The sequence below is a fragment of the Dromaius novaehollandiae genome, chromosome 1, assembly GCF_036370855.1.
Source record: "Dromaius novaehollandiae isolate bDroNov1 chromosome 1, bDroNov1.hap1, whole genome shotgun sequence".
Lineage (NCBI taxonomy): Eukaryota > Metazoa > Chordata > Aves > Casuariiformes > Dromaiidae > Dromaius > Dromaius novaehollandiae.
In genome coordinates, this window is record NC_088098.1 from 44,877,314 (window position 1) to 44,901,503 (window position 24,190).

General features: G+C 39.9%; 1 long non-coding RNA gene across 2 annotated transcripts in view; it reads right to left on the minus strand.

Moving 5' to 3' along the window:
* Positions 1-24,190, minus strand: part of LOC135327960 (uncharacterized) — a 44,972-nt gene that overhangs the window by 8,868 nt on the left and 11,914 nt on the right. The window contains exons 2-4 of one of the 2 annotated variants that reach the window (XR_010388654.1): positions 3,838-5,410; positions 3,101-3,169; positions 741-924 (exon numbers count right to left, since the gene is read on the minus strand). This is a non-coding gene — a long non-coding RNA (uncharacterized LOC135327960). Of the gene's footprint in view, positions 1-740; positions 925-3,100; positions 3,170-3,837; positions 10,775-24,190 lie in introns of those variants that run through there. The other variant, XR_010388653.1, reaches the window with a different exon arrangement.

Genomic DNA, 24,190 nt, shown 5'->3' on the forward strand with positions numbered 1-24,190 from the left:
TATCCTGACTGCTTGCTACCATTTACTCTATTAGCTCCAAAGGCTCCAGAGTCATCCACCTCTGGAGCTAATCTGTCTACCTTCCTGTTGTAGATACCGATGTAATACTAGATGATGGGATTTCAGCTTGTCATTTTTTCAGAAACTAAGAAATAACACAAAAAGCTACATCCCAAGAACATTAAGAAAGCAGAACAGCTTACTTCAAAAGTTAAGAAGGTCCAGACAACTTTCTTGAACAACAATATGCATTATGATAGCCAGCAATTAGATGATTGTATGTTATTATTATTTGCATAGGACACCTCCACTGTCATTGCCTAGACTATCTTTGCCATTTCAACAGCACGTCTTCAATATTTTTTTTTCCTACTGTTTATTCCCCAGCCCTTACTTGCTGCATACTATTCACTATCTCTGAAGCCAGAATAATTAATAGCCTCATGGCTTTTTTATGGCAGTCATCACTGTAGAAAAGAAGTGCTACCTTGCTCTCCACTGATATGCAGGGAAGGAGGAGAGGGAGCTCATTTTCCATCATTTACCTTGTAACTGGCTCAAACTAAGGTCAAAAGCTATCTACCAGTAAGAAGCACTTACCTGAGACACTTGCAACCTGGACATAAAGCCCAGCTGCCCCAACACTATCTGTGAGTGTCAAGGTCAGGCCTATCATCAGGTACAAACCCTCTGGCAAAGGCAGGGACAGAATCCCATTCTGCAAGGAAATGTTCAAATACCTCAACCATGGCCACGTTGTAGGCACCTCAACCATGAGGTCATCCTTGCTGTTTCTGATGTTCTTGGCTTCGTTCACTGCACACTTCAATTTCTCCACAACTGAGGCAGGGATCTGGGAGAGCAGATTCCTCATCTTACACTTCTGAGGTCTTCCTAGAGAGGAACACTGTTTGATCAGAGGTGCTGAAAAAAAGAAATGACTGTGTAATTAAACATTCTGTTGATCCATATGCAACCTTAAGTCTGGTATGCCTGACCTTACAAGTACTTGACTTGGCCATCCAATAGCTTCTTTGTTCATTTTAGTAGGATTGTTTCACACACTCAAATGCAGAAAGATGCAAAGCTATTTGTGAATGTTTTTATAGATTCTCACATCTTCCTTTTTCTTTACTTAACCAATGTTTCAATGAAACTTCAACAGTTAGGCATGTAATATCAGAGTAATATGTACCTTATCTGTATCACTACACCATATGCATCTCTCTCACCATACCTGAAACCTCTGTTTTCTCTCTTTTGCCTTTAAGCTTTGAGTTTTCTGTTCTTATCCAAAATATCTGCTGCCGCTCCTCTTACCCCAGTCATCCTAGCTCTCACATTGGGTGGTCACACTGTTTTATCTATCCCACATAGTTTATACATTTATGCACTTCTGGTGGCAAAAATTTTTTTTGACTACACTCAGTGCAAGGCAGAATACTGGGCATATATTTATCAAATCACGTATATAATCCATTTTAATTTACATCAAGCACTGTGTGATAACGGCACCCCGCTGGAGACATGCTAGCATCCAGAATTCCCAGGTTTGCCGTGGGCATTACAGGTGCTTTATCCCACCACAGCCTGGCAGCACCACATCACAGACCCCACATCTCCTACCATAACCATTTCTCTGTTGATACGGCTCCAGCCTCTGTAATGACAGTGCCTGTGGAGCTTAAGGGAGGTGGCTTCACCATTTTTCCAGTTTGCTGAAGTCCCTTTGCTCTGTATTCTGCTCAAGCCTGTCTCTGTCACTGTTTCCGAGCTGGAGAACTTGCAAAGTTCTCATTATCAAGGTAGAGGAGAGAAAGACACAGACAGGCTACAGGACAGCCAATACATGTGACTCTTGTAGTAATATCACACTTCTCCAAAGTAGCCAAAAAGTCCATTCTAACTACAATATGCAACTCTTTGCTTTATTCAGAGTTTTCTTCTGTGTGATTGTATGTCTAAATTGGCAAGGACAATCATTGTGTGGGAGTATTGTGGGGGTTTTGAATTAAATCGTTTGAATTCCTTTTTTCACATTATTTTTATTTTCCAGAAGAGTAGGTGGGGAGACAGTCAAGCTGGATGGAAAAGGTGCTACTGACTCATAAGGATGAGAAATAGCCAGCCTTAAGAAGGCATTCTGGATTTATGCTTGCTGATTCATAACTTCCTACATATATGTGGGGAAAAAAGTGTGGATTCTGCCCTGAGCTATAATCTGCAGGAAACCCGCCCTCCCTTCACAAAGTGAGACAGTAGTTTCAGAGCTGTAGGAGGACTTTGACTTCAACTCCCAGAATGATGTTCCCCTGAAAAAATTTTAGCATAATGGCTTGAAAACACTACCTCCTCACCAAAACCTACTTTCTCTGCTTTCACGGAGAAGACCGAAAACCAGTTTAAGCTCAAATTCACCAGTTAAATCAGCCAGTAAAACAAATGTACTAACCAAATGAATGATGAAAGGCAATTGAATAGGAAGGGCACAAAGAACTGACAGACATGAAGGTTTTTGTAGAAAACTACTTTTCCTTTTCCATGCAAGTGTCACTGGGTCCGTTCTTTCCCTTATGTCCAGATTAACACAAGGAATTAAATGAGACTGCATAGGTGCAACAAGATGAAAACAGTTTCATTTCAAAAGGACTTAAGCCTCTATTCATATCCAATTCTTTTTATGTAACAAAAGCATTAGGCAGAATATTCCTTAAAGCTAAAGCATAGTCTGTTAATTGAAGATACTTCCTTGTTGTGTTTCTTAAATAAGCAAAACCTCCACTTATTGATGAATTGCATCTTTACATGGCTGCATGGAGCCTGAACAGGGAAGATTTGGTAGGGGAAGAAAAGGATTTTGGAGAAAATTGAAAAGACTTCCACTCTCACTGCCCAAAACCAAATGTGAATTGCAGATCATGTGAAATGAGTAGCTGCACATCCCATCTCCCCTTCCTTCTCATTCCCTGAATCTGACTGCACAGTAGACGCATCCAGCCTAAGGCGCAGCCTCAGTGGTGTACCACATATCCCTGAGCTGGAAATAAAAAAAAGACATTCCCAATTTCTAACACCATGGATGAAAAGTTAGATACTGTACCTAGCATGTTACCGATGTGACCACTCGAGCTGAAGTCCTTTTATAAATTTGGGTTGTTCTTGAAAATATCTGTTCAGGGAAAGATTATAATCAGACAGAATCTAGCATTCTAAAGCCAGTTTCAACCCTATAACATATGCCCATGGGAGCAGGGAAGGTCAAACATAGACAGGTTTAAGTAACTAAGAAATCATTATATCCTTTTGGGCTTTTACATTCACAGGCATGGGATTTCTTGTATTTCTGATTCAGACCAGAATGAGTATCAGAAAAGATAAATAATAATAGCAATGAAAGAGTTGTAGTTAAGTAGTTCAGACACTGAAAAGATTTTATGTACCTTGTGCTGGCTGATAATTCAACGCAATTATTACATAATTTAATCAGAGTCATTCTTGACTAGGCAAAACTCCATCAAGAAAGTAATAATGTAATGTGCGCGGCGTAAAACATTGACATTGGTGGAATTACAGGAATGACTGAAGCAGAATTTGGTTTAAACTGTTTAAATACAGCCCTGCCATGCCAAGTGATTACACAGGGCACAGTGGAGTCTACAGACAAATTCACAGTCTTCTCTCATATCTGTTTATTTTACTCAGAAAATACTGTTTTTCCAACTGTCCTTCTTGGCAAGCTTTGCTGGCACCTAGAGTGTAAACAGACTAGTACAAGTACAGAAGAGTCGTTGGGTCAAATTCTGGTTTTAATTGCATCTATGTAAAACTGTTACTCACCAGCTCTGCTTGTAGCTAACTGAATCAGAAGGTCGTGTTTGGCCTATGGGAACGGGAACTTAGAGCCGTTTTCATCCCCCTGGAAGTACTGTGAATCCTGCTGCAAGTCCTGCTGGTGCTTTCGCAAGCCACAAGGGATTGCATTCCTTCTGGAGTCCCAATGGAGACTTGGCTCCTATCACCATTTTAATGAGCAGTCCTTTCCTGTATGTAATGACTCTTGGAGCAGCTAGAATACAAACTTTGTTTGTTAGCTTCAGTGAATAGCTGTATGAATGAGTACAGAGAGAAAGACCTGTGGTACCACTTTTATTCTGTACTTTCTCAGAACAGCGCTGCCCTTCACAAAGGGGGAAGGTCTGAGGCAAAAATATTAGGATCACATCAGGTTTGCAACTTGCCACAATATCTGGGCTTGTTCAAAGCTGAGGTTTTCTTTCAGGCCTCCCTAGATAAGGAATTATCTTGTTTACTTTCATCAGGCCAGATGTCACTGAAGTAATTTTGATGTTCAGGGACTAATATGAAAGATTTACTGCGTAAAGCTGTGAAGACAAAACATTTGAAGAGCACAAGGACTGCTTCAAAAGTAGATGTGGATCAATAGCAGCTGAGTTCATTAAGATGACAATTTCTTTATTATGTTCGGAAGAGGCACGGTGGTTTCATTAGTAATAAAGGGAAGACTCCTTCAGAGTTTAAAGCTTACTGTATTAGTGTTTATACTGCTTGCAAGGAATTGATATTTAGGCCTTTTTCTTGGCTTTATCCTAGTTGCTAAGTAACAGAGATGCCTGTGACATGCTAATCTTTAAGGATCTAGATGTAAGGAAATTATATCCAACAAAGATATGTGTGAATGATTGCTCTTTTTTTTAACCCCACTCTAGGAAAAAAAAAAAAGAGAGATCAGAGAACAAACTTTTAATAAATCTTAGAAGAATTCTATGAAGGTTAAGCAGACCTTAGTCAGCTCCCCTACTATTAAGTTTTAATGTCATGTGACTGGGGAAAAAAAAAAACATTCTTTTCTCACTTTGCCTGAAAGAGACTGAAACCAGCACAAAGGTAAATGACCACTCTGCCTTGCATCTTCTATGGTATGGACTGGGCTCCTGGTGCCCTGCTATTCTCCCAGCTGCTTTTTGAAACACGAATGCCTTGTACCTCCTGCCTGCAGCTGTTCCCGCAGGGTTGGTCCTGCTGCCCCATTGAATGTGGAGCAGAAAGGGGCCCCCGCGGCCAGGCAGCAGAGCCAGCTGCAGAGGCACAGCTTGAGTTTTGCTCCCTAGTATTTGGCTGCAGGAATTCAGCTTTCAGAGTCACAGGCGAGGCAGGCTGCAGGGGAATTTTCTTTCTCCCACACGCTCCAGTCTGCTGTCAGTCTCCCATCAAAGCAGAAGAAACAGTGGCAGAAGCAGGTTTTAATGTCATCAAGCACAAGTCATTAGCCTTAACTAGACAAGGGGAACAGCCTTCAGGGATCCATTGTTATCGCTAAAGGAGACGGGGGAAATGAAAATGTGACGCGTCTGTGCGGCCCGTAGATCTCCGAGTTCATTTCTTTTAGTGCCTTAGGAAAGGAAATAAAGATGGATTTCAGCTTTAGTGCTTTGCTAGTAAGATTAATGTTTTGAAGTGCTCATAATGACCATATTATTCTTGTAACAGTAAAAGTATCTTTTATTATCTGGTGGTTTTGGCATTGTGCTCCCCATGTGCTCACACCTTTGGTGTATCTGTCACACACCTGCTTGGCGGGAACTGGGATAATGAACAGTTTACTTTATAAATTCCAACTTTCTGCCTGCAAAGAGCAAACGCCTTTCTCAGATAAAGGCCTCTGCACAGTGTTTTGAGGGCGAGCTTTTCTTCTGTTGTTCGGTGGGACCTGATTCTGCCCCTTGTTTTTCACATCATTTCCAAAGGTTCCCATTGATAACACAAAGAAAGGCAAACTGATAACAGCAGAGATTTCACCAGCTAGCTCGCAAAGAGGCATCAGCAAAGGTGCCAGAATTAGGCTATCTTCGAGCAATTTATTGAAAGTACTGAAATATGAAATCTACTGGGTCCTTATAATTGGTTACAGTTCTCTAAGAATTACACCACAGTTACAAAGATTTCTTAAGTTCACAATCTTTTTTTTTAAGGCTGGGTCATAAACCATCCAGGTGAAACATCTGGTATGTGAGAATTCTTACTCATGTATAGGTAAACAAAGAAATGGGAAAAAAAAAAAACCTGAAGTCAGTTCATTTATGTTTGTATTTAGATAAATATTTGAAGAGAACCTTAAGTAAATATCTAGAGGATGTAACTCATAAAGTGCCAAGACACATTAAATCAGTACTGCAATACTGATATTTTACATGTCTGGCCCCCAGAGTGAAATAGAAAACCCACGGTTAGGCATTTACCCCTCCTAAGCAGCTGACATTCAGTAAGATGAATCCCAGCTCCAATTAGGGAGTGACATAAATATAGAAATTAGAATTTAGAATTAGAAATTACATAGAAAAGTGTCTCAACTCACTTCCTTTTCAGAACTTTTATTCCTACTTCATAGCTACCAGCAAGCACCTCCATCCCCCTGGGATCCAGAGCCCACATCTTTTCTCCCACAGCTCTCTTTTAAAGAACAGGAAAAAAAAAAAAAGAAAAAAAACCACTCCTTTTGTCTGTGTCTCTGCTGGAGTGTGAGATGGAGATCTTTTATCTCACAGGCTAGTGACTGGAGCTCCTGCCTAGGAAGCAGAGAGCTGGGATGTTGGTTTCTCCTGCTCTGATACAGTTGAAACCTCACCACTCTCCTCAGCTCCTTTTCTTCAGTCCCCAAAAGCTTCATTTAAAACGTGAAAACATGTTCTCTAAGAGGTGGTCCAGCTGAGGGCCGTCTGGGCACGCATCTCCCCAGCCTCAGCCCACCTCCTAGACGTCCTGAGCATGTGGGGAGGAACAGGGACACCAGGCTGCTCCTGCCAGGGCTTTGGGCAAAGCCAGCAGCTGCCCTGTAGGCACCCAAGGACCTTTCCACTCACAAAACCCAGGGTATATGCCCACTAGTTTGCAGTGTTATCCAGTCATTCGCTGTCCAGAATTTGTGGATGGCAATTTGGGGTTTTAATTAATATCCTCCTATGCTCCAGCCCAAGTCAGAGGGTAGCTCCTGAGTTTGTTTTTTTTCTTTTTCGTCTAATAGATACTGCAGGAAGGTTTTGGAGGTTTTATTCAGGTTGTCATAAAAGCTTCGTGCTGTAAGAATATCAGGAATACATTTTTTATTGCTCTCCAGATCAGGCTAAAAATACACAAAATCTTCTCAGTTTATAAAAAAACATTGCAGGTTTTTCATTCCTTCCTAGCTTAAGATGAAAGGAAACTCAGTATAAAAAATCTCTTATGTGCATCCTTTTATACTGCATCATTAGAAAAGACCAAGCACAGTCTGCTCTATTTGAATTATTCTACATTTTTATGCACATATTGTCCAAGCAGGTAGATGAATAAATATACACAGAGTGAATCACACATGCACAAGCCACTATTTTTTTCTAGTCATAAATATATCTTCCTTTCGGGACTATTATTTACTCTTATGTAAAGCTACTTCCAAGAAACATACATATTTTCTTTAGGCCATCAGAATGACATAGAGTAAAATCCTGAACGATTTAGTGCGTAGAATCATTCAGTCTGATTCTCCATTGTACACTGCAAACAATGTAAAATGAAGGTGAGTGAAATCATAGCCTGAGTTCTTCACGCTCGGCTTGCGTGGAGTGATTGTTCAAAGCAAAAAGTCAAAGACATTGGGCTGTTGACAGAATGAGGAACGTGAAAAGGATTTTGCCGATTATGCCCAAGAACTGGTAAATATATACATTCTCCATAACTGTAGCTGCTGATTGGGCAAGAGTTGCAATGGGCAAAAACAGACGTCATTTTATCTTATCTTGATCTGCAAGAAAAAGACAGTTTAAGGGTTTTTCTTTTTTTAAGTATAGAGTAGGAGATGGCATACTCCTGTAACATGAATGATGATTTATCTCTACATTTCTCTTGTTTCGATGATGGCTCCCCATTTAGATCTGCGATTTATCTTAGTAGTACAGTCACTGTAATCCATTGAATTTATAAATATGTATATTGACATATATATCTGTGCCAGATATATATCTGTCTATATATCTATCTAGAAATATCTATCTATACATAGATACACACTCCCAGATGACTGTGTTTAGAGGATTGTGTCCATGTGCCTATCTATCACTAGGCAGGCCTGAGCCACACACATCTGCTCTCAAACATTCAGAGTAAACTTCAGAAATCCCACAGCCAGGGCTCAGGCTGTGAACTGAGGACTTTTCAGGATCCATAAAAGCCCATTAGTGTGGTCTCTCTGGTTGCCTTGACCAATCTCCTATTGAAACAAGTCCTCAAAAGGAGAGAAATGAAATGCAAAAGTTAACATTCAGGCAACAGTGAAGATAAGATATCAAGCACTCACAAGCAGAAGCTGTCGAGCTTAATATTCTCCTGAAGCTTTAACTTCCATTAGCATCCAGTTCTCATACAGGCGATATCATAAATTAATGTGGATGTGCAACTTACTTACATGAAATTAATCAGTGTTATGGGGAAACAGAATTTATGGGAACATTTGTCATTTCAAGCTTACTATGTCACTGAAACTTACTTTTCATTTAAAATTATTTATCTTTGTCACAAAATATTTGCCACTTTTTAACAACAGATACAGCACAATTGTTTTATTATTATTGATAATTATTCACACTATTTGATGCAGATACACACAGCGATATCAACAACAGATTGGCATGCTTACATTTTGCCTTCATCTCAAAAGAGGGACTGGGCAGTTCTTACCCCAAAGATGTTGCTACATAGTTTTGTATTTCTCATGGATTTTTAGAAGCCCAGTAGTATCAGCTGATGGCATCATTATAAGGACCTGCTGAACACAGTTCTTTAAATCTTCATTCACAGTGTTTACTAATAAAAATGCAGCATGTCAATGTCTTTCTGTAATAACTAGGGAACTTTCTGCGCTCTTTTCCCTGTGTCTAAATCTTGTTTTCCAACTTTGCATTTTCATGAGCATTCAATATTTGTCCTCATTTTTCCTCCAGGCCAGAGAAAACAACAGTGATAAACTGGTTTTAAGGTCTGCTCTTAAAATCTTACACATCCTTTTCCTGGACCTAGGAGGATCTCACTGTAGCTTAGTCTGTCATAGAAGAGTTGCAGCAAGGAACTGATGGTAATACAGCCATTTTCAAGAAAGCAGTGTTTTTCAAAGCAACACCAGGAGTCAGTCAGTCAGCATCTTGCTGACCAATATGCTGAGTGATACTCATCCTGGAGGAACAGCCTTAGCCACTGCTAGTTCCTGTGTTCCTGCCTTAACTGTAGATTAGTGGATCATAACAGAAATGGGAGGTGATAGTTTCTAACTAGTGTCGATAATTTACCACAACCTGACAGGATGAAGTTGGTTCCTGAATGAACTGGGAAAGGCTTTTGCTGTGACCTGAAATGTGAAATGTGACAATAAACCACTTTCTTTGTGACCTGGGAACAGCTTCTTCAACGTGGGCTTTTTACAGGTTGGAGTCATCCATGGTGCACTCTGTACTACTGAAGGTGTCAAATCAGTCCCGACCAGCCAGCTGCATGCCAAAACAAGAGCTACACAATGCCTTCACTGTTTGTAATCTAGAAATATATGTCAATCAGCTTTTTTTATTGTTTTCCACTGATGAAAAAGGTAGACCCTCAGTGACTTATTCCCCTCATGCTCATTCGGGCTGCTCCTTCAGTTCTCAGGTTAGTTCAAGTGGAAAGGAAAGGAGGGAAAAAGCAGTTCAATTTTATTTATGTGGCTACTGCCAAAGGGACTGAAAATATTCATATTTTGCAGACACCACTCATAAGCACATGCCTCCATAGCCCTGATCTCAGAAGATAGTGCTGCAGCAGAGAGGATCAAGTGACTGTGTTTCGGGGTACCGGGACACTAGGGGCTCAGAAGAAACAGAGAGTTGCTATTTCCTGCTATTTCCTGAAAAAAATAAAAGCCCCCAGAAAGCTCTTTGCAAGCACAGAACTTGGAACTATAATAAAGACTGTCACAAGGGCAATCACATCCACTTTCCCATGCCACTACAATAAAGCCAGGTCTATGCCTGCAGAATTCACCCTCACAGACCCCCCTAATCTTTACATAGCTGTTCCAGCCATAATCTCCTTCCTCTGTACCATCCACTATCCTCTTTTCTCACTCTGATTCTTGAGGGTTTTCCACCGATCTGTTTCCTCTCCAATGCAATTTTCTGTAACCCTTCAGTTCTTCTCTTGGGTGACACGACAATGGCAAACACAAAGACACCAGACTCGTGAATCATTGTGGAGATGTGCAGAATGCTATATACCTGCTCTGCTAATCTACTTCTTTCTAAAAGCAGGCTGAGATAGTGATACTAATAAGGATTTGAACATCTGAATCATTTGAAGATTAGAAGCTGTGCATAATTCAGTGTTCAGATCTGAAAAAAAGAGGAAGAGAATTGCAGGGTGATGTCTTGACATTCACATTCCCACCCACACACTACACATCTCATTGGTCTAACTTCAAACTTAAAAAATTAAAAGGGCAGTCTTTAGCTTGGGAGATGCAAAATTGGCCTCTTTTTCTAATACCTGCATAAGGTATTGCAAAAATCAGTCAGTGTAATTGGGATGGAGAAAACTTTCCCCTAAGAGAATACATTTGTGTTATTGTTTTTCTATGATGATAACAAATCTGTCAGCTTGACTTCTTAAGCACCCAGCAATAATAAGTCAGCATTCATATGTCGTACCAAGCAAAATAAAATTCAGCAAGAAACCAGAGGGTTTTTTTCATATTTCTAAGAGGAAAATGATTTTAAACATTCTGGAAAATACTTTTACCATTTTCTTTTCATTTGGTCTGACTGATTTTGAGGTTTTCATTCTTTTAACGATGACTGGGGCAAAAAAGGATGACAGGAGATTCTCATGTCAAGCTGAGCAGGTTCTGCTGATCACAGAAGAAGGACTTAAGTAAAGGACTGCTTACAAGAACAGTGCAATTATTCATCACACAGGAGTGATCTTCTATACAGAAGTATTTGTACAGTCTGTTGGTGGAAGTTCAATGGTAAACACCCAGTTCTGCATCTGCAGGCAGTTTTCACAGCAAGTATTGATGTGAGTTCATTGTGAAATTTTAATGCACCAATCAATGAAACAACAAATTTAAGTCAGACTATTGTTCCCAGTGGAGAGAAATTCTGGCTTGAAGGGAGATAAATATTATAAATCCAAAATAATCTGATCCTGGAAATATTTTTATAACATGCCTGTGAGATTTTTAACTGAGGTTCTCATTTTCTCATGTAGAATGAGATAGTTCCCACTCTCTGAAGGATGAATTTTAAATTGATTCTTGCACTTAAGTAATTCTGTAAGTAGTTTATACTCTCTTTGAATTTTATAAGTTTATTCCCAGTAACATATTTGACACCAATTCTGAATAGCCAGTTTAGTGCCTGGAATAGTCAAAAGTTTCTAACTTCGGAGCGATGGAATACTACATTTATAAGAATTGCATATTAAGCCTGTTTAATACATTGTTCCAGTTACCATGACTACCTCTAATAAATGTTTGTATACTTCAGCCATGCCTACATCTAGTTAAAACCCTTTTATTGACATTCACTTCCTGCTGCATTTGGTGCAATAAACTGAAGCCAGGAACAATTATGATTTTAAAGGAAACAGATATCGCATGTTCACACTTTCAAACCTGTTTTTTCAAAATCCCAGGTGGTTAGAGTAGCACATACACAATTATAACACACACAATGATTTCAGTGGTTTATGGAACAGCTAGTGGGAGGGCTAACGTGTGATTTGTGCATACAAACACACTCAGGCAAACATTACCACCAAGCTCAGTGGTGTGTGGATGCGTAGATTCCTAAGCAAACCAGAACACAAAAGGTTTTGATAAGTTCTACTTCACTTTTAATTATTCTGCCTGAAAATATCAGAGGCAATGAATACGAGTTCAGGTTGGACATTAGGAAATCATCTTCCCAAAAAAGGCAGTGCAGCACTGGAGCAGGTTGCCCAGAGAGACTGGAAACCTTGGAGGTTTTCAAGATGTGGCTAAACAAAGCCGTGGATGACTTGATCTAGTACTGGTGAGAGACAATTCTCTGGTATGGGAGATAAGACTAGATGACCTCCAGAGGTCCCTTCCAATCAACATTTCTATGACTTTTGTCTGTTTTTCTATGATGTGAACTGGATGCTATAAGTTTTCTATTCCCATACATTCATATATCTATATGCATTCATAGGTGTGCTCACACATGCACACAGAAACCACAAGCTGGTATTTTTCAACCTGTACTAGTAAGAATGTTACACACACACACATTTTCATCTGTACCCCTGCACACAAGTAAGTTCCAAAACAGGACATCTAAAACTCCACTTGACCTATGTGTGTGTATCATTTTTGCTCAAATTGTGGGTTGTGGCCTCATTGGGGGATTGCAAGAGAATTCAGGGGAGGGAGAGTTGCAAAATGTAGAGTGCAGTCAGCAGCAGCCCAGGTCCTCCAGGGTGGAGGCGTGAGTGTAAACAGCTGCTGCAGTAATTTTAGCTGTTTCTTACTCCCCTGCCCAAGAGGAACTGAACTGCTGCTGGCTCAGGAGATCACACAAAAATAAGATAAAACTGTGTCACATTTTGAGGAAGTTTGAGAGGTACTGATGTTATCTGCACCTTGCAATGCAAAACTTTGAGTTTTAAGGTTAGATGGAATGGATAGGTTTTTTTATCATTGCCAAGCCTCCATAAGGGCCGACTGACTCTGAAGACTAGAGGAGACTGTAAGAAAGACGTGTTCAAAGAGGAGCAGTTCTTTTGGACAAGCTCAATAAATCTTTGGGTATCTGGAAGGCAATGAGAAGGGGAGTACGCCTCTGTGGAACAGGGCCAATCTTCCATTAACTGAATTCTGCTGTGCTGGACTGACACTAATTCACAGTTTACATTATGATGAGAAGAAACCATCATCTTAATTGAAGAGTCAGTTTTGTTCTAGGTCTCCCAGGCATCGTAACACCACTTGCAGAAAAATTAACCTTTGGGCCACAGATTCTTGTTCTTTAGTCAAAAGCAAGTACTTCTAGAAGGTTTAATAAAGTTTACTTTAAGAAACACCCAAAACAGGCATATTAGCTCCTTTCAGAAATATTTACTAGTCTCAAAAGACACTTAAATCATATGTTTAATTACCTGTGTATAAAGTTTACAGAAAAAGAAACAAATCCTGTAGATGGCATGTTCACTACCTGCAAATCTGGTGGCCAATGTGTATCTTTAAGGATCTACTTCACAGTCTCCTTATGTAGAAAGAAATCCTCCAGCAGCCAGGTAATCACCTATGACAATGCAATGTAAAAACTGTTCAAATATACCCCGTAATTTGCTCTTATGACATAAATGCAGCATTAGATGGAAAGATATATATTAATGGATAATGTGGAATTCCAAATTTACTTAATATTGGTGCCCTAAAGATCAGTATGCTTGTTCTAAGTGCTCTCTGCTCCCCTCTCTCTAAATCCTTCCTCGCAAATCCTTTCCTCTTCTCTGTTCCCACCCAAGACACCCTTGCACACGTAAGCTTGGACTCTGTGGTCCACACCAAAGCACATACCTTTTTGTTCACCTCTCTCTGATCCCTGATATTTCTGGCTCAGTGCAGTCCTTCCTTTTTCCCAGACCTCAGTTTTCCAATACATCCTACCTACCTCTACATGTTTTTGGCAGAAGGAAGACGGTGGGAACTGGCAGCTGGCAAGCAGCAGGTCCTATCAGATGCGCAGTCCAGGGAAGGAAGGAAATTCTGCAGCAAATGGTACAGATGGAACCTGACCCTATTGTGTTCACTTGGCCCTGCCATTCAATGAACAAATCCTTTCCTCAGCCCTGAGCAACTTTCTGTGGCTGCTGCAAACTCAAGGCTAGTCAACAATTCATTACACAACTGGAGACTAAGAGTTTTCCTTTTTAAATATCAGGCACGTCATAGGTTTGGTCTCTCATGAAGAACAAAAGTTTCTGCACATATGATGAAGTAACACTTAGAAACAGTAAAATAATGGGAAATTACTAAGAGTTATTTTAACAAGGTGTTAGGTAGGAGGCATTCGAGATGAGGAATGCCTGAACATCATTTTTTGACGAGCATGGCTATCTTATTGCCACAGATTCCTGGCAAGCAAGGGGTACAAGCATATATTATATGTGATATGCAACAAGCTGTGCTAGCAAGAAAAATAAAACCATAAAGTCTAAGAGCTGTTTGCAACAAAAAATCAGAACAGAGCTTTTGCATTAAATTGTAGTTACATCCTCATAAAATTTGATCTAAGAGAATTTGTTAAAAGGCGCTTTCTATTCAGCCTTAACCTACAACTTCCTGTTTACTTGGAATTGTACTATGTCGTTCATTTTCCATTTTCTGTTTGTTTTCTTTTATTTTCTGGGGTTTTTTTTTCCAAATTATTTCAATGACTAGTAAAAGCTGATAGGGAAGTTCACTCCAAGAACAGAGTTAATGAAGGCAGCACATTTTGATTCCGTACAGAATTAGAAAGCTGTGTCCATGGAAACAAAAAGAGAAGTAAAACCTGAGATTCCCCTTTTCTTCTCTGCTGTATGACATGACAAGAAATAATCAGTGCAGTGATATCTGAGGACAAATATTCTGTTGTAGCAATACACAAGATGCCAGGAAACTAGCATCAGAAAAGCTCCAAGTGGTGACACATAATAAAAGGTAACACCTGCTATTTCCCCAACTACTGTGTCTTGGCACGTGGCTTTGGAATGAGTGTCCCTAAGCTAACAGTTTGTAGGTTTGGACTGGTTTTGTACCTGTTGGTTCTGTATAGATGCAGAAATTAATTTTGGTGTTGGGTCACGGAAATATGTCACAATTGCACTTTAAACACAAGTTAATGCATTATCACAACCTAAATGTTGCTAATGTACCAAACATAGTTTGGGAGATTATATCCCTTGCACAGCTACTTACATTTCACTTTTAATTGCAGAGAGCCACCAATCTGCTCTAGAAGATTACAGTACATTTTCTGACAGTGTGTCAGAGAGCCTGATCTGGAGTGGCTTTTCTCTCCAGCTATATTTTTGTTTTCCCAGATTTTCTTATCTTCTATTTAAAACTGCGTGCACATATTAGTTCTTTCTCTCAGTAGAATGCTGTATTTATAGAGCAAATTTTTTAATCTTTGTTTAAATAAATACCATCTTAACAGGATAACTCTCTTCTCTGATTTCCCTCTGACATTAGTCCCAACAGCCCTGAGACAACTTCCTCACTCTTCATTTAGAAATGTTGGCCTCATATTCTTTTACTTTCCAGAGTACAGACTTGCTTTCCCTACTCCTTTTGCTACAGTCCCTCTATATCATTCTTGTTGCAGTCTACTGAACCTTCTCTGTTGCCACAAATATACATTGCCTGCCTCTACTGAAATTAGTTGTCATAGTCCTTTCGTTTTAAACCTATAAGGGTGCATATTCATTTGGGGAATTTGGAAGAATGATTTAGCAAGCATAGTCACAGCTATGAAATATGAGTCACATTGAGGTAAGAAATACACACACACATATACATGCACACGCATACTGATCGTGAATAGAGACGCAGCTTGATTTAATTTAATAAAACATCAGATGCCACTGATATTTAGGCATGCCAGGGGAGTGCTGGGGCTGGACATGGTACCTTTGGGTGGGTGTGGTGTATCACTCCCTGACAGTGCCTGTCCCTGTCCCCATGTCCCCATCCCCGCCTTGAGATCTATAGAGGAAGCATCCTATGGAGGAAGCCTTATCCAGCTCCTTCCCAAAGTGCTGGACTTTCAAAGCGCTACAGTGAAGTAATGTTTTCCACGCCCTAGCAATCACATGCACCCAAAGTTTTTTACAGCTGAATCCTCGGGTATGTAAAAGTTGCAAGCTTCATCTTTTCTGAACATGTTACTCCAACAGTGGAAAGAAAGAAACAACCAAAAACTGAGGTTTGTCACCTAGTAGAGTTCTACTGCGAAAATTTTCAGTTCTTCCAAACTGGGACCACAGGAGCAAGAGATCCAAACTTCATTTTGACCAGTAGTAAGAAACTAAATGCACAAACCCCCGCAGACATAGTTTGAGAGCTACTGTTTCCCTCTGTACTCTTTTAGGTAGTCAACACAATCCAGTCATTCCTTCCTTCCTTCCTTCACCTGTCTTGGTACCTTCTTTAATAGTGATACTACTCATTTAAAATATAGAGACTGTTCAGCTGTACTCCCTCATTTCAACCCTGGTTGTGTTCTGAAACCTGGGTCTGTCTGAGTATGACCTGAATGAATATTTGAAGTACCAGTCCAGCAAGCGGCCAGCAAAGGAACACCACTACGGTCTTCTCTGGTTAAAAAAAAATCAGTCTTTTCTCATTCATTTGCCTGACTGACTGGAACTCAGCTGGAGATACTAAGCTAAGTATATACTGATGGTCATGTCCCATTAAATTATTCCGTCTAGACTGGGCCAGCTTAGCTGCAAAAATGCCCTATTTCTTTGTCCTAGTCTAAACCCCCTACTAAGTCTAGAACTGGCGAGGCTTCATAGCTGCCTTCGAAGTGCACCAGAAAAAAACCGTCTACCCCGTTGCAGGCATTTGTTTCCTTTACAAGGTACACCTTCTCCCAAGAGAAACAAATGAGACAGATTGGTTAATACTTACACTGCAGCAAGACTGTATCTAACTACAAATGTTTCATAATCATGCCTCTTTCAACTCTGAGTGACTTCGTCTTTTATTTGGGATATCTTGTATGGGAAGGTTGATATCTGTCCTTTAAAGGAGATTGTTCAAACACTTCTTCATACTACCTGAACATATTTCAAGTCTAACCTCAGAGGAGTGTTGTCTTCTCCGCAGTGTTGGAGAGATACCTGAGTGGGCGCTAAACAAGATATTTCCTATTCTGGAAGCAGCATAAGTTATGCTACTGCAATGCTCCACTCAGGCTAATTAGCCCTGATTCAGAGGCAGAGCACTGTGCTAACAGCTGTGCTGCTGTCAGTCCCCCAGATAGCACACATGCAGAGCTAGCTCCCGTACCTGTGCTGTCTAGACAAATCTGTACTGTAATCTTTTCAATTGTAATTCATAGAAAACTTTTTAGATGTCCAGAATTGTGAAATCTTTGGCTTCCCTTTAAAAATCTTTCTGGAAATTCCTACAATTAGTCACGCCTGACCTCATATTTAATAGCTGTAATTAAATCATAATTCATCCAGTGCTTCAAAGGCGATCTACATGAACAGCTTTGCTTTCCCTAATAGGATAGTTACTCAAGTCAATAGTTTCTTGTCTATTCCACAGAAGCCACTGAAATGGTAAAAGCAAGGTTAACTTCTGGAGAGTGCTGAAACATCCCTCATTCCAAAGGACAGTTGAAGTATTTTAACTTGTTATTTTGCCTGGGGACAACAAAAAGAAGTCTTCCTGGCACTAGAGTTTTATTATTCTTCCCAGTTTTTTCTTTCTTCAGCATGCTTCTGGTAATATCTCAATTTCTTTGAGCAATTTTTCTTCCCATGGAGAAAAAAATCTTTCCTGTATCTGCTTCTTTTCTTTGCTTATATGGTGAAAACTGATGTAATGTTTTAGCAATGTCTTTACAAACAGATTGTCACCTTTTAGAAATCTGATAGTCTCTTTCAGGTGCTTCCTGTTTTTCCTGGAATAAAAATGATTGATTTGTTATTGATTGTTGTTGTCTTGCTTTCTGCTGGTATCACCTGGTTTACAGTGATGCCACCATGTCACAGCTAAGCTGATACTCTGTTTAGTCTGACTACTGGAAGGTGGAGACTACTCCTGTCCCAAGAGGTTTGAGCAGACATGGAGGCCAAACACACTGGTAATTTGTTTGTGACTACTCAGGAAATGCCACTCAGAGCCAAGGATGGTGTAGATATCTCAAATCATGCCCAACACCTTAGCCTATAGATTATCCTTCCAGTGTGTTATTGCTTTTCTTTCCATTTTGGGGCCTTTCTAGGTCATTCAAGACAAGTCCCTTTCAGGTCATTCAAGACAAGTCCCAGTTTTTCCCTTTGTCCTTTGACATCTGTACACTGAAACATGATTAAAGCAATCCAAAACCCATCTCTCCACTCTGTAATTATTAATTATTTTCAGCAAAGGTACCAAGCACATAGAACATGGAGTAAGCATAAGAAAAGACCAGTATTCTTGGGCTTTATTCTTTCTTACCTTTGTTTTTTCTTTACCAGCTTTTCTAAATTCCTGTCAAATTACTTATCCTTCTCTCCCTCCAGCTGCAAAAATGGGTCCTCTCTTTATCTTTCTGCCCTCCCTGGCCAGTTCTGCAGATTTCAGAGTTCTTTGATCCTTCTTTTCCTGTCCTTGACAGAGTAGTTAACACTATTAGGTTGATGATTTGCTTAGGCATGATTATCCACTGTAATCTTGGTTTATTGGGATACTCTTCATTAAGGTCCATATCTTAACTTGCCTGTTGACTTCCCTAACAACTCTTTATTAATCTAACCCTCTAAAAAAATTCATCATAATGAGTTCATCAGTTCAAAGAACACATATATTTTCTCATTTGTCATAACCTGCTTCTCTATTTTGAGATTATGTGCCTTCCAGTCTTCAGTCTGCCATTTTTTTATATTTTGCTTTCTATGTATTAAAAAAAAAAGATCTCATTAAAGTTGCTTTTCTGCCAGGCAAGGAGTGGGACATAAGAGTACAAAAGCTGATATACTTGGTTAGATCAAAAGTCCATCTAGCCCAATACACCAATTTTGACTCTGGCTAGAAAAAGTTGATTAAGCAATAGAAGCACAGGCAATTAATTCAGTGTTCTTTCCCTGAGATATTCAACTTCCTTTTGACAGTTGGCTTAGGGACTTCCTGAGCCAGAGGTTGCATCCAAAATAGGTGGCAAGGGATATTCTTCAAAGAACTTGTCCAATCCCTGTTTGAACTGGGGTATACGTTCAGCTTCCAAAATATCTGTTTGCAATGAGTTCCATTGCGTATGTTTGTGCTGTGTGAAAAACACTTCCCCTTTCATATCTGTTTTATACCTGACCATTTCATTGGGAATGCTCTAGTTTTTTAAGTGTTATAATTACAGAATCATGGTTCCTAGTTTTTCTTTCAGTCATTTCAAAAGTCATCCAGGAGCACCTGAGGCAAACCCATACATAGAATATTTGGTTTTGGGTACCAAAGCTGAAATTCCAAGCACAGCCTCTCCGTCATAAGGCGGGTGATGGTGCTCTCTGCCATTCTCCAGCCATCTGTGTGACTCAGTGATTTGCACAGCATGGCAAGGTCTCTCAGGTCCACTACATCCAGAGCTGAACTGAGCTTCTAGGACATGCAGGTAAGCAGCCAGGCAAGTACCTTTTTAGTACTCAGCCATCTCTCTGTATTACCACATTGCTCAAGAAAAATGAGTAATTACTCCAGCAAGCAGTTTTACATGATGTGTAGGCAGACTGTCTGTGCTACACTTTAACAGCCTCTAGCTATAAATAACATTATTAGGAAAGCACATTGCCTTAGATGGAGAGAACAGAGATAATCACCTTTCTGACTGTCTAGAAATATATTTAGATTTCATGTTTAAAGATTAAAAATAGACTCAACAAATGCATTCAGTTTTAGGCACTGAGTTAATCTTCTTACCCAAATGATAGAATTCACACAATAATGCCAACAGTTTATTAAAAGTTTCAGAACTCATTAAAGTGCTGGTCAAAATTCTGAGACCTTAAAAGGCTTTTTAATTAAAAGGTCAGAATTTGGGCTCTGATAGACTCATTCCAGGAGGTAAACTTTGATGGCCGATGCCGCTGCTTCAACCGTTCACGCTTACCCACCCTCCTGACAGACACTGCCACCCTGAACCTGCGACATCTGAACTACCACAGATTTCAGCCTGGGTTTCAACCCTGTACTGGGTCTGGTTTCTGTAAATATGTCTGAAATATGTATGTAAACTCTGGCTGATTTTGAGTAGGGCGTTCTGTGTGGCTTCCCTACCACATTAGGAATATTACGGGCTAAAGCTGTGCACGGGCTGCCCCCATCCCAGAATCAGTCCATGGGGTTATGTAGCATGTCCTGCACTTTCCTCAGCCCAGAGCAAAGTGGGAGGGTGGTGCTTGGTGCCTGTCCTTCACATCTTTCTTGCTCTCGTTCCTTCATCTCTTCCTTCTTTACTTCCCATAAGGTGGGAAGGCGATCCACCCATAAGGCGATTGTCCAACCTGGCAGGGTCTCCCCTGGAAAGCCTGGGCACCATTTGCATCTGCCTGGGGAGTTGTGTAGCCACACAACATGCTGCTCCCTATGGGTAGCCACTTTAACATGCTTCATAAAACCACCCAAGAAAGTGGAAATAGTCTTGTGGTAAGCTAAAGCAGCCTTTTTTCACCAAGGCAAGATTAATGCACCACCATGCCCTTTCACAGTGTGCTGATGTTGATCCACAGCTTTGACGTGTGTTGTTAGGATGCATAGGAAAGTCAGCACTGCCAACATCTGTGGCACACCCCATTGCATTCATTGCACTCCTTTAAATTGGTTTCTTTAAGTTTGGTCCAGCAGCCTCCGAAACAATAGCTTTGCTCCAGCTGTAAACAACAGCAGGCTGTCAGCTGGAACTTCCACCAGGCTGCCATGCCTATCTCTGTGGAAAAATTTATTTGCCAGATTTACTGAACTACTGAACTATCTATCGAACTATTCCCACCAGGTTGAACTTCCACTTTCAATTTGTAGAGATGCAAAATAACTACATGCATACCCTGAACTGTAGCCTCCCAGCAAACAAAGAACAGAAAAGAGGACGTAACTCGCCTAAGCCCATACAGTACGTTCATTCACACAAGATACCTGCTCCAAACACTCCTTGCTATAAATCTCATTTTGGTTGTTTTGCTGACAGAACGGCAATCCCACACCCAGGCACTCCCCGTATGTTCTCAGAAAAGCTGTAAAACGAGCTCTCTGAGTCAGGAGTTACACATTGTGGGTAAATACACCTGATAACGGCACACAGCCCACAGCCTACCCACAAGCCTGTGCTCTACCGAAATAACAGGTGTGGGACCTCACTGGTTTACAGTGAGCCCTCATATTACACAGAGCCCTCTGTAAGCTCCACATCCAGGTGAGATCTCCAGTGTGGGATAGATTATTTTTATAGTTTGACGAAGAGTATAAATACGGTAATAAATCTGTATTTTTGTCTTCACCGTTTGGTTTGTCTAAAAACAAACACTGGCATCTTCTGTTAGTTATCACAAGTTCATCTTTTATTTTCTGCTTCTGCTCATCATCTATTCCCCTAACCAGCCCTTGATCTTCGCGCCTTTCCAGAATTTCATATCAGCTGGCTTTTTTTTGGTTCCCCATCTCCATTATTTCTTTTGAAAAAGTGAATGACCACAAAAAGGGCAAAAATTAAGATTACATCCATCAAGTAAGGCTGTTAAACATAGAAATAAATTCTTTTTGGGATTCATGCCTGGAATAGTGCACCTTTATGTTAGTGGTTATATCACATGTCTACAATATTAACAGACTAGCTGAAAGTACAACTGACATCCAAGCTAAAAACAAATGTTTTCATTATAAGGCCTGCAGTAAGCAGACAGCTGGCTTCTAAAGGATGTTCTGCTTCCTTCTGCTTTCCATATATGTAATATTTATTTTAAATTTCAGTGGGCTTATGTAAACTCGACAGTTCTACTAACTTGTAATCAGATTGTTTAACTCTCCGGTGAATGTAAGTTATAAATCCCTCTCTGTGACAAAACCCAGAGGACAAACGGTATTGCAGATTCTTGCCATAGAGATTTGGTTCTTTAATTCAAATGGTAGCAGCTCAAGGTCCTGACGCGATGGTGAAGAAAGAATCGTCATCCTTGCTTACACACAACATTCAGCTAGTGGATAATTTTTGCTCAGTGCAATTTTTGTTTGTTTGATTCTCAAAACATCCACTTTGCAATTGCTAAACAGGGAAATTAGAAGCTTCATAGTAAGATCTTTCTTTAGTTAAACCAACTTCTCCCCAGAGGATGAGGCTGTTACTGCATGCTTTGATCAAACATAGTGCCTCTAAAGCAAGGTGAGTTACACAGGCTTTTTGCATAAGCATTCCTAATAGATTATTTTTAGATCAGTTTAGTTGCCATTAATTCCCATGAATATTCCTGATCTAATCTCCTTTCCCTCAAGGGGCATGACCCAGCTCTCAGCAAAATAAATGGGAGTCCTTCCATTAATTTCAGTGGTACCTAGAGTGATCTCTAAAGATCAATTAGCAGATCATTGTTTAGTTACGTGCAAAGCTCTGCTATTTTGTAAAAGAGACATCCAGAAACTAGAAGTTTGTTTCCTGTAGTCTTGAAGCACACAGTAATTCATAGCCCCATAGGATAATTCAGTAGAATGTATTATGACTGCCAGTGCTAATGTAAGCACCAATATCTAGAGAAATATATCATTTATTCACTGTCATCAGTGCTATTGAAATGAACACCCCATAAATTCTTAATGATAAGTACCTAAAATAAGTGTCACTGAGATAATACACACTGGCTCAGAGCAGAAAACAAACAAGGCATTACATTCTGGGATCTTTTTAGTACTCTTTCATTATTACACCTGGAAAGAATACTGTCTTCTCTGTCTTCTTTTTTGAAAGAAATATTTTTCCAAAGGTGATGTTTACATAGATCATAAAATAAATTCTCCTAATTAGAGCAAATGGGAGGAAATCAACGTAGGGGAAAAAAAGCTGTCCCATTGTTTTGTTCTTCTCAGCTTAGAGAGTTACAAGTAGATTCTAATTTCCAGATAAAACACCTTTGTCCAGAAAAAAAGGTATGCTTTCAAGAATTCTTGGGTTTTTGTTAAATCAGTAGGAGTATACCAACAGTATTTTGAAAAAGTATTAATTAAAGACTTGAAAATAAGTAGAGAAACCAAATAATATGCAACACATGTTTACCATATCAAGCTATTCAGATACCTTTCTTTGATAAGATAACTTTTTCAGGATGAATGGAATGTGGGTAAAGCATTTGAAGAGTTTCACTAGGAAATTATTAATTCAATAAGGAGGTAGGAAATAAATGAGAGGGAAAAATAACTGAGAGTATCAGTTGCTCACAGGATGATTATGAGCCATCAATGTGATCTGACTGTGAAAAAGGCAAGCGCGATCCCCCTGAATGTTTTTTCCAGGAGAGTTAAGAAAGTATTCATGTTATTGTACTTGTGAAACCTCCTCTGCATACATTTCTGATTGCTTGTGTTCAAGAAAGATGAATGCAAGCTGAAATAAATATAGAGAACAAAGTAATGACAAGCAAGTGAAAGCACTTAACTTGTCTAGCCAAACCAGAGCTATGGGACGATATGTTCGCTCTACCTCAGAGGTAAAAACAGAGGACAGAGAAAAACCTGTTGAGCTAGAGCATGATGTCAGGATGATTATGGCTGAGTATAAACTGGCCATGGGTGAAGTTAGCCTCAAAATTAAGAAAAGTTTCGTAGCTATCAGTATAGTAAGATTTGGAACAGCTTTTCTCATGTGAGTACGGGGCAGTATTTTTACAGCGGAGCTTCATGAGTTTGTAGATAAGAAAATATAACGTGGTCACAAGAGATCCACCTCTAAACAAGTGGATCACTTCTAAAGTTCTATATATTGATTTCAGTCTTCATTTCACTTAAAATCTCCTGAGGTGCTTTTCATGAGTAGGCAGATGAACCTTGGTCACTCAAGGGCCCAGCTCTAGTTTTGACACAAGCCCCTGAGGCCCGTGACTGGTTGCAACGGTTCAGGAACAGATTAGCAATCAGATTGTGAGCCAGGGGTAGGATGTATGTGGTCTTTGCCAGAATATTTTCTCCTACCATGTCATCTCACAGTATGCAGTGCACTGAAGAGATGGAACAAATTCTTTTACCCATTCCTTGCCCCTTCACTCCATATTTACCCTCATAAATGTAGTCCGTTACCTTGACTGATGTATAAGTATACGCAAAAGAGGGAAGCAAGGTAATTTATATTCTTGACTCACTCCTGCTAACAGCTGAGCTTAAGATTATTTTCTGGGAACATTAAAAAAGAATAGGTAG